Source organism: Suncus etruscus, chromosome 6 (genome assembly GCF_024139225.1).
Source record: "Suncus etruscus isolate mSunEtr1 chromosome 6, mSunEtr1.pri.cur, whole genome shotgun sequence".
NCBI classification, from domain to species: domain Eukaryota; kingdom Metazoa; phylum Chordata; class Mammalia; order Eulipotyphla; family Soricidae; genus Suncus; species Suncus etruscus.
The window spans coordinates 111,204,304-111,216,035 of record NC_064853.1 but is presented as its reverse complement, the minus strand read 5'-3'; the positions used below and the strand labels follow the sequence as shown (position 1 = coordinate 111,216,035).

At 35.1% G+C, this 11,732-nt stretch overlaps 1 pseudogene; it reads right to left on the bottom strand.

The window, feature by feature from the left end:
- Nucleotides 1-3,726: 3,726 nt before the first annotated feature.
- LOC126012623 (uncharacterized) lies at nucleotides 3,727-3,848 on the bottom strand (annotated as a pseudogene).
- Between the last annotated feature and the right edge of the window lie 7,884 nt (nucleotides 3,849-11,732).

The following is an 11,732-nucleotide window of genomic DNA, read 5'->3' as shown; positions in this document are numbered from 1 at the left end:
GGGTGGCTCTTGTATCTTGGGCACTATTTCCTTTGAGGTGCAGAAGCTTCTCAGCTTAATATATTCCCATCTGTTAATTTCTGCTTTCACTTGCTTGGAGAGTGCAGTTTCTTCCTTGAAGATGCCTTTAGCCTCAATGTCCTGGAGTGTTTTACCTACATATTGTTCTATATATCTTATGGTTTTGGGGCTGATATCGAGGTCTTTAATCCATTTGGATTTTACCTTCGTACATGATGTTAGCTAGGGGTCTAAGTTCAATTTTTTGCAAGTGGCTACCCAGTTGTGCCAACACCACTTGTTGAAGAGGCTTTCTTTGTTCCATTTAGGATTTTTTGCTCCTTTATCAAAAATTAGGTGACTGTATGTCTGGGGAACATTCTCTGAGTATTCAAGCTTATTCCACTGATCTGAGGGCCTGTCCTTATTCCAATACCATGCTGTTTTGATAACTATTGCTTTGTAGTAAAGTTTAAAGTTGGGGAAAGTAATTCCTCCCATATTCTTTTTCCCAATGATTGCTTTAGCTATTCGAGGGTGTTTATTGTTCCAAATAAATTTCAAAAGTGCCTGGTCCACTTCTTTGAAGAATGTCATGGGTATCTTTAGGGGGATCGCATTAAATCTGTACAGTGCTTTGGGGAGTATTGCCATTTTAATGATGTTAATCCTGCCAATCCATGAGCAGGGTATGTGCTTCCATTTCCGCGTGTCCTCTCTTATTTCTTGGAGCAGAGTTTTATAGTTTTCCTTGTATAGGTCCTTCACATTTTTAGTCAAGTTGATTCCAAGATATTTGAGTTTGTGTGACACTATAGTGAATGGAGTTGTTTTCTTAATGTCCATTTCTTCCTTATTAGTATTGGTGTATAGAAAGGCCATTGATTTTTGTGTGTTAATTTTGTAGCCTGCCACCTTGCTATATGAGTCTATTGTTTCTAGAAGCTTTCTGGTAGAGTCTTTGGGGTTTTCTAAGTAGAGTATCATGTCATCTGCAAACAGTGAGAGCTTGACTTCTTCCTTTCCTATCTGGATTCCCTTGATATCCTTTTCTTGCCTAATCGCTATAGCGAGTACTTCCAGTGCTATGTTGAATAGGAGTGGTGAGAGAGGACAGCCTTGTCTTGTGCCAGAATTTAGAGGAAAGGCTTTCAGTTTTTCTCCATTGAGGACAATATTTGCCTCTGGCTTGTGGTAGATGGCCTTAACTATATTGAGAAAGGTTCCTTCCATTCCCATCTTGCTGAGAGTTTTGATCAAGAATGGGTGTTGGACCTTGTCAAATGCTTTCTCTGCGTCGATTGATATGATCATGTGATTTTTATCTTTCTTGCTGTTGATGTTGTGTATTATGTTGATAGATTTATGGATGTTAAACCAGCCTTGCATTCCTGGAATGAAACCTACTTGATAGTAGTGGATGATCTTCTTAATGAGGCATTGAATCCTATTTGCCAGGATTTTGTTGAAGATCTTTGCATCTGCATTCATCAGCGATATTGGTCTGTAATTTTCTGTTTTTGTAGCATCTCTGTCTGGTTTAGGTATTAAGGTAATGTTGGCTTCATAAAAGCTATTTAGAAGTTTTCCTGTTTTTTCAATTTCATGAAAGAGTCTTGCCAGGATTGGTAGTAGTTCCTCTTGAAAGGTTTGAAAGAATTCATTAGTAAATCCATCTGGGCCTGGGCTTTTGTTTTTGGGCAGACATTTGATTACTTTCTTAATTTCCTCAATAGTAATGAGTGTGTTTAGATATGCTACATCCTCTTCATTCAATCGTGGAAGATTATAAGATTCCAAAAATTTATCCATTTCTTCCAGGTTTTCATTTTTAGTGGCATAGAGTTTCTCAAAGTAGCTTCTGATTACCCTTTGATTACCTTTATTTCTTTTTTTTTATTTAAACAACTTTATTACATACATGATTGTGTTTGGGTTCCAGTCATGTAAAGAACACCACCTATCACCAGTGCAACATTCCCATCATCAATGCCCCAAATCTCACTCCTCCCCACCCAAACCCCTGTACTCTAGACAGGTTTTCTATTTTCTTGTACATTCTCATTATTAGGATAGTTCAAAATGTAGTTATTTCTCTAACTAAACTCATCCCTGTTTGCGGTGAGCTTCATGAGGTGAGCTGTAACTTCCAGCTCTTTTCTCTTTTGTGTCTGAAAGTTATTATTGCAAGAATGTCTTTCAGTTTTCTTAAAACTCATAGATGAGTGAGACCATTCTGCGTCTTTCTCTCTCTCTGACTTATTTCACTCAGCATAATAGATTCCATGTACATCCGTGTATAGGAAAATTTCATGACTTCATCTCTCCTGACAGCTGCATAATATTCCATTGTGTATATGTACCACAGTTTCTTTAGCCATCCGTCTGTTGAAGGGTATCTTGGCTGTTTCCAGAGTCTTGCTATGATAAATAGTGCTGCAATAAATATAGGTGTAAGGAAGGGATTTTTGTACTGTATTTTTGTGTTCCTAGGGTATAATCCTAGGAGTGGTATATCTGGGTCGTATGGGAGCTCGATTTCCAGTTTTTGGAGGAATCACCATATTGCTTTCCATAAAGGTTGAACTAGATGGCATTCCCACCAGCAGTGGATAAGAGTTCCTGTCTCTCCACATCCCCACCAACACTGCTTGTTCTCATTCTTTGAGATGTGTGCCAATCTCTGGGGTGGGAGGTGGTACCTCATAGTTGTTTTGATTTGCATCTCCCTGATGATTAGTGATGTGGAGCATTTTTTCATGTGTCTTTTGGCCATTTGTATTTCTTCTTTGTCAAAGTGTCTATTTCTTCTCCCCATTTTTTTGATGGGATTAGATGTTTTTTTCTTGTAAAGTTCTGTCAGTGCCTTGTATATTTTGAAGATTAGCCCCTTATCTGATGGGTATTGGGTAAATAGTTTCTCCCACTCAGTGGGGGGCTCTTGTATACTGGGCGCTATTTCTTTTGAGGTGCAGAAGCTTCTCAGTTTAATATATTCCCATCTGTTAATCTCTGCTTTCACTTGCTTGGAGAGTGCAGTTTCCTCCTTGAAGATGCCTTTAGTCTCAATGTCCTGGAGTGTTTTACCTACATGTTGTTCTATATATCTTATGGTTTCGGGTCTGATATCGAGGTCTTTCATCCATTTGGATTTAACCTTCGTACATGATGTTAGCTGGGGGTCTAAGTTCAAGTCATTTTCTCTAGTTTTACCGTCCAATATTTATGTGATTAGTCACATATAGCAATTTAAACTTTAGCTAATTAAAATAAAAATTACTCTTTAGGTTAGCTCCAAACTCAGGATCCTACTCACAAAGACTGCTAGGAGACGAGTCAGTAATGCAAAAGCAAGAGTTCATTCTATCATGCAGAGGCTACACCTATCACAGGCAACAACCCCTAAAGGATGTTAATAAGATATTTTTATAAAGTTGTGGGGCTTCGAGCTAGGAGTAAAACTATAGTTTCTTAGTACATATTTCTTCATCCAGGTTTAAACTGGTTGGTTGAAGCAGTAAAGAAGGTCTTAGGCACTCATTGGTCACCCACCAACCTTCAGGTGTAGTTAGATACTATTTATTGTCTACAAGTTCCCAAGATACAAGATATCTTGCACTCCTTATTGTCCTGGTATATGACCTTGAAGTTTCTGGAACTGACTGCCCTTCATGGCCTAGCCCCTGGGACCGATTCTCTGTTCTTTGCAGTGTTTTTTTTTTTTTTTTCTGTCCCCCAATTCACAATACAGACCAGGCAAAGGGCCTGGGTTGAGGTGCATTTACTGTACCTCCTCTTTCTATATAGTCAGTGTAAAGAACACAGCCTGTGGTAAGAATTGGGAGGCCTTATCTTTTCTTTTTCTTTTGATTTTAATATATATACATACACACACATATATATGTGTATATATATATATATATATATATATATATATATATATATATATATATATATATATAAAGAGAGAGAGAGAGAGAGAAATCCTTCACCAGTGCAACAACTAATTAATTAATTAGTACAGCTTTAATCCTGTCATGGCTTAACTGTAGTCATGTCTATAGCAAAGCTAGGTTATAGAAGAGAAACAAACCATTAATCCTAAACCAAAACCAAATTTATGTGGGAAGCAGAATTAACCCGAAACTTAAACTTAATAGTTAACTCTGAACTTAAACTCAATTCTACCCTTACAATCTAATATTCCATTCTAATTCTCATTCACTTCAAGACAGAAAGAACTACACACATATCAAGAGAGAAATAACTAGATGTGGATGAGAGAGATAGTACAGCAAAAACAATGCTTGCCTTCCCATACAGCTGACTAGGTCTTGCCACCACACATAGTCCCCTGAGCTTGCTAAGTGTGATCCCTGAACACAAGGCCAAGAGTAAGTCCTCAGCACTTCTGAGTATGATCCAAATAACCTGCACCTCTTAAAATAAGAAAAGGAAAGCCAAAGGAATTAGGTATGGTGCATATCTAAAATAGAGCAAAAACTTTATTTTCTTTTGGTTATGGTAGCCTGTATGTTTAGTGAATAAAATTTAGATCTAAAATTTGAGTAAGGTTAACAAATTAGTTAAGAGATTGTAATGCTATATTGAGTTGCTCCCTTCAATATTTTATATCCTAATATAACCTTTTTTGAACTACAGATTCAAAATTCTTGACCATTTTTTTAGACTCTAGGTTTGACACGTTTTGTGGAGCATCTCTACAATGCTTCATTGTCAAGTTCCTTTGGCTGAATCTCTAATCTTATTGGCCATTATAATAACTATGGTTTCCTGCTACCTAAAAGTTAGAAGGTAACTGCCACAATCTGAGCTCTATTACTTGGTGAGGCCATCATAACTAATTGATATTAATGCATCTAGGTCATGACTATCTTTCCTAGTGCTAGACCTGGGATTCTGAAGATGTCAGCACTGACCCTCTTAGAAAAGTTGTTCTCATAAGTCCATGTCTGCTGTCATTGAGAAACCATTTTTCTACATTTACCAGTCCTACTCAAAGTAAAATGTTCCTATGGTAGATATTTTTCTATCATATTATATATACATATATATATTATTAGCACATCAACACCCTCTAATCTCTCATTTCTTTTCTACCATCTATCAGTATGTCAACATATTTTTCCAGATTTTTAAGAGCACTCTAAAACCAGAGAGCAAATACAGCAAGTAGGGTGCTCTTGTTGCTGCTCACCTAGGTCTGATTCTCTAGAACTTTCTCTGAGTTCTTCAGCACTGCCAGAAGTGAGCCTTTTGTCACACAACTAGGAGTAAGCCCTGAGCACTAAAGAGTGCTCCCAAACAAAAAAACAAATTAAAAAATAAATAAGAGCCATTCTATCTGTGAGCTTCCACATCCACACTGGAGCTCAGTTAAATGGAAAATTATCTTTCATGAGAAAGTATAATAAAAATAATAAAGGTTTGCTAATGTAGTCTTATATGTTAGGCCACTCCACTAAATAACTTGTACATTGTTTCAATTCTCTATTTCTGCTGCTTATCAAGTTCTAGTAATTTCTTTTGAGGTATAATTCATTTTTCCTGTCTTAAACAGTGGGTTCTGTTACATTTAGCTACATTCAGGAAGGAGAGCCTTTGAATAGGATTCTTATTCCAGGATGGAATAAATTTCTGTTACATTTTCTAGTCCTTAGAATTTCTGACTTTTATTAAGAAAGTGTCACACATATTATAAGCTCTAAATAGTAAGAAAATTTCTATTACCTAAAATTTGTGTTCACAATTCATGTAGTAGAATCCTACTGTCAATGTTAGTCATCGAATATTAGGATGTGTAAACTAATTTGGTCATGGGATTGGAGCATTTAGTATAAGTGACTTAAAAATGATTCCACAGAATTTCTTGGTCTTATTCATCAAATGAAGACCCAGAATAAAATTTGTAACCTTAAAGTAAACCTCAACTAATCATAGTTGCATTCTGATCTTATATTTTCAATCTAGAGCAGGGAGAAATAGATATTTACTCATGCCCTGCTGAGTAAAAGAGGCAGCCCATTAAACTATATCAGAAACATCCTCTCAACATCCTTATACTTCATTTCATGGTCTCAGAATTTTCAACCAGCCATGTCTGAGTATTTAAATGTCTCTGAGCTCTGTTACTTTATCAGGTTCTTAGTCCATTGCTTAACTTTGTTTGTTTTGTAAAGAGGCCCTTATCTTTTTGTAAGCTTTCGGAAGAGGCCATCTGGCTCTCACACTTAGCCTTTAACTGTTTGTTAAGAGCACTCATTTTCTCAATATCCTTATGCAGAGAGTCAATACAACTTATCACTAACTATACAAGGCATTTCCGTGTAGGCATTATTTCCCCCCACCGAGTCTTCCTAAAACCTGAATATTAGAACATGCCAGAGTCTATCAAGAAAATGGAAGATTTTCCAGGTAAACATGTAAAAATTTACATTAACAGAGACTTCAAATTATGTCAGAAAATTATCCATATTGCATGTATCTCTGGTTGCTACACAATCATTTTGCTTGCCAAATAAGAGTTGATTAGTCATAAATCCCAAACATTTATCTCCTGGTTGGGCTACTCTCAAAACAGTTTGAGCTAGTTTCTGTACTTTAAGAAGCAGAAACTAAGGGAGAAAGGAGGAGCAAGGCAGAGAAAGAGAGAGAGAAAGACAGAAAGAGACAGAGATATAGACAGATACAGAAAGACAGTGAGAGACCGAGAGAGACAGAGACAGACAGAGAGATGGGTAGACAGAATGAAAGATAATTCGTTAGAAAAATTAAGAATCAGAGAACCAAATAAGGGCTATATTTCAAAGCATGTATATATGTATGTATATACATACATATATATATAGCATATGCTAATGCTCTCTTTCACAGTCATAAATCAGAAAGGTTTATCTGACTAAAATAAAGTTTTAAGAAAGGTGTGGTCAGGGTAATGAGGGATCTATAAGGAAAAACATACCATGGGTGGGGTTCCTAAATTTTTTAGTGGGTCTGGTTAGTAGTATTACCAAGTTTAATCCTTGAAAGGGACCATTTGTTCTCAATGAGAAAGCAACATGAATTGAATAGCTTTGGCTGTCAGTTATCATAATTTATCAAGAGTATTATATTATTGTATTATCACGCATAGTGGTCATACTCTGCACTATACATGTGTCATTAAGTACTATGTTTTTCTTTAGCATTATCAATCAGAAAGTCTAATGTGATTCTTTATCCTGTGTTGATAACACATATAATACATTTCATCCCTCATCCAAGCAGACCATGGATATTCTGAGTTATATTCAACTAGAATACTAAAGTCCTAGCATATTCAAAATTAAATTGAGCATAACTCCTATCTGTTAGTATGAATTCTCCTTGTAGATACAAATCCTTCAAGGGAATGTGGCACTATTTTGAAATTCATTCATCTTGGCATGATTCAGATCACTCTTAAATTATGTGTTATCCAAAGACAATTTCTTTTAAGCGTACACTTCTTTTATAGATTACAACTATCTAAGATACACCCACATACACAATTATACCCTGACTGAATTTGTATAGGAAAGTATCTTAATAGTTCTTTCTATGTTGTTTCTGAATATAAAGTCATGATTATTGTGCATATTAAATATAAAAACTACAGATTGTTAGCAAAAAGAAAATCTTTTATTCCATAATCTCAGTTGATAGATAATTACTAATAAGAATTTATAAGATGCCTTTCCTTCATTTTGCTTTTTGTAGTGCTAATCCTTACCATTCTTTTGCCATTCTGCAATACTCATATTTTTATCCACCTGAAGTCAAGGATAACTCAGTGTTGTGTACATAAATATTTTAGGGGATTATTATGTTATACTGACCCTAACCTGATCAGTGATTGTGCCCTACCTTAGGGTGTGACCTGGCATTCTGCCCTCACCCTAGGGTAGTACCTGATTCTGCTTCCACCATTGGGTGGTATCTGATCCCACCATTGGGTGGTACCTGATTCTGGGGGATAAAAACGAGGGTCTGTGGAAGGTGAGAGGCTTTTGGCAGGAACTGATGCTGAGGCTTTGGACTTCAATCTTGTCCACCGAATAAAGCTAATATTTCCACAAGCCTGACTGTCTTCGAGCTGTTTACCCACCTTCGAGCTGAAGGGGAAAGACCTCATCCTCCATCCCTCCATCAGTCAACCTCTTCAGGGGCTGACTTGCAACAGACTGTAAACTGGTGTGATCCCCATGAGAAACAGTATGAAAATTTTCTTAAAAGCTAAAACAAAAACAAAACCAAAAAACTATATGACTAAGCAACACTTCTAAATATTTGCTTGTAGTATATTAAAATACTAATTTGAAGAAATGTATACAACTCTATGTTCATAAAAACATTATTCACAGTAGTCAAAACACAGAAACAACTCAAATGCCCATACAGAAATAAATGGTTAAAGAAACTGTGTTATATTTACTCGGTTGAATATGACTAAGTTATTTTAAAAGATTAATTATGCCTTGTGCAATAACATGGGTAAAAATAATTGTACTAAATAAAATATGTAAGGTTACAAATGACAATGTGGATGGTTTTGTTCATAGGTGCTATATAAATGAACAAAATAAAATACTGGCAAAGCACAACACAAATAAATCTAAGGATGTATAAAAAATAGCTTAATTGTCAAGGAAAAAGAAGAATAGGAAGAATAGGTTAATGAGGTCTTTTTGATTCTCTCATGACTCTTGAACTTTGTGGGTAGATGGTTGAAGTACATATATATTTTGAAGGATAAAGTTGTACTGGTATGTATATTTTTATGAATTAATGGGAAATCAGTAAATTTTAATTTAAACAGTAAATAAATATTGTTTTGATATAAACCAAATTTTTATATAGAGCATACTGCAGAGATTGTTGCATTACTTCCATTACATTTTAATTTTTGATAGCTTTGTCTTGATTACTTGGATGAAATAGTATATTAAAGAAGAAAATTGCTCAATGAATAATATTTATTAATGTATGTAGTCTATTTGATAAACTTATGTACTATAAGTCTACATAAGTATGCATGTTAATAAATGCATGTACTTGTGTATACATATATATTCATAAATATCATTCTAAATCTAATATATATTCAGATGATGCTCTGTTAAGTATTACATAATTAATTTTTACTATAATATACTTATCTCATATAAGGGTGGGCATCCCAATGAGTAATCTGGAAGACTAGGGGCCACTTCAAGCAATTCTGTCACAACTGAGCCAGAGAATTGAAATCTAGGGGTCAAGAATGAGATCTGCTCAGGGTTTGTGGGTTTAGAGACCACCATAACTCCTCAGATACCTAACAATACTTGGGTCCAGGAGCATCAAGTAAGACAAAGGATAAAATGGAGTTCCATACATTCAAGATATTCACCCTAGTCTATGTATTATTTACCATGTATTACTTATGATTTATTTTTAAGTTCATAGGAGGAAATTATTTAATCTGCCCTATTCAAAAGGTTTAAGTAAATTGATAATAGTGTGCAGAATAGTGTATTATATATTCAAAGGCAATGAAGGAAAGTTACTATTTTAATGATGTAATTCCTCCAAAGCAGTATTTGAATTTTACTCCTTAGAAACTTGGCAGAGATGTAGTATGGTAAACAGACCAATTCAAGGGTCAACCCATGTGGATTTCCCTGTTATGATGCCCTAAGAATCACTTCCATCCCACAGTAGTATTTATCAGTGCATCCACTCCCACATGTTTAAAATGTGCACAACCCAGATTTCAAAATAAGTGGAGTTAACATTCTTGGTGGCTGGCCCAAATGTGGGTGCTAAATATGAGCTCATATCTTCCTTTGAGAGCTGGCATTTGTGACGCTTATATTATCAGAGGCTAACTGGAGTGAGTGAGAGAGCAAGTGAGAGATAGAGAGAAAGAGAGAGAGACTTTATAAGGGGTTCTAAGGAATAAAATTTATTCAATGTATTTTATAACATTTTGGGCATATAATTGTAATGAAAACTTCAGGAAAACTGTCTGAAATAATAAATACAGGCATAAAGTCACTTCATTTATGAAATGGAGATAATAAAAATATCTAACTTGATTAAGGATTTTAATGATTATCGCAATAGGCAATGGACATAACTTTAACAAATGTCAGATAATATGAAAATGTCTATAGAGATTACAGATTATATGTTAAGAAAAATGTGTTCTATTTAGCTTTGTTTTCCAAGTCACATAAAACACAAAGCACAGCATAGACTTTTAATAATGTCACCTGATTGAGTGAATAAAGTCAAGACCAGAAGTCATAAGCTCAAGGGTCTAATATAGGCCACTGTCATTGATTTGATTATTTAATTTTACAGTGAGGTTTATTCCTAAACCTTTAAAGTTTTCTACTTTATGTGCCATTTGGGTGGCTCAAATGAGATGACTGAGAGAGTACCGGTTATTTTAAAGTCGTTCTATTTTCTCTAATTTTATTTTTAAATAAACTTTTTCAAATTTATTTTTTAAACTTTAGTATATATAAAATTTTTAAAAATTTAAACTTTATAAACCTTTAAACTTTATATATAATTTTTTATTTTTTAAACTTGACGTTAGCATCCTTTTAAAAAGACATTTATCAATGTATAATTCCTTTTTTCTGTGAACAGTTTCCAAATAAATAAACAGCTTAGCTCAGGAAACAGCAGAAAAATACCTATTGTTTTAAGAAATGATTCTGTCACAATAATTAGAAAATACAGCTTGAACTTTGTTTTCTTGGCTCATACCCACATCCCTTACACAAGTCATGACTTTTTTGGCTTTGTTGTTGAATAGTAACCCAACTAAGAGACAGAGACTTGCAAATGTGTGCTTGGAAGAGAATCAGTCACAGCTGTCTGTCTTTCTTAGGGTCAAAATAGAGGAAAACAAATAATAGCAATACATTCTATTCTCTGCCACCTACACACACTTGTTTCATGAATTTTAGTAAACATATTCTTATCTCATCAGTATTAATCAGGCACCAGATACCCCCTAAGAAAACCCCCAGCAGGCAAATTGCTCATAAAATACTCCGGGATATAATTAGGTCATAGTCAGTCTTTTGTCTATAAAGCTTATGATGCAGAAAAGGCAGGAGGTAATTAGTCCCCATTGTCCTGGAGTCTATGAGTACAGTGGCTAGATCTTAAATAAATTGATTACCTATAGCATCTGCACACAAGATAGGCACCCAGAAGAAGCTCTTAAGGAATATGCACATTGAATTATAATCAATCAATCAATCATTAATAGCACCTTAATCTCATAAGGAAATTGTACTAAAATTACTAGAAATTCAGGCCTTTCCACATTCTCAATTGCATTATTTGTAACAATCAACTAGGCAAATGCATTTCAAGAAATAAACTTCATATTCACTACATGGTATTTTTACTCCACATTCATTCAATAGATATTAAAACTATTAGTACCTAGAATTAGTACCTAGTATTAATTATATATGTGTTTGAACTCTAATTGTGAATTAAATAAAATTATTAAGATAGCTATCCTGGGCCCGGAGAGATAGCACAGCGGTGTTTGCCTTGCAAGCAGCCAATTCAGGACCAAAGGTGGTTGGTTCAAATCCCGGTGTCCCATATGGTCCCCCGTGCCTGCCAGGAGCTATTTCTGAGCAGACAGCCAGGAGTAACCCCTGAGCATCACCGGGAGT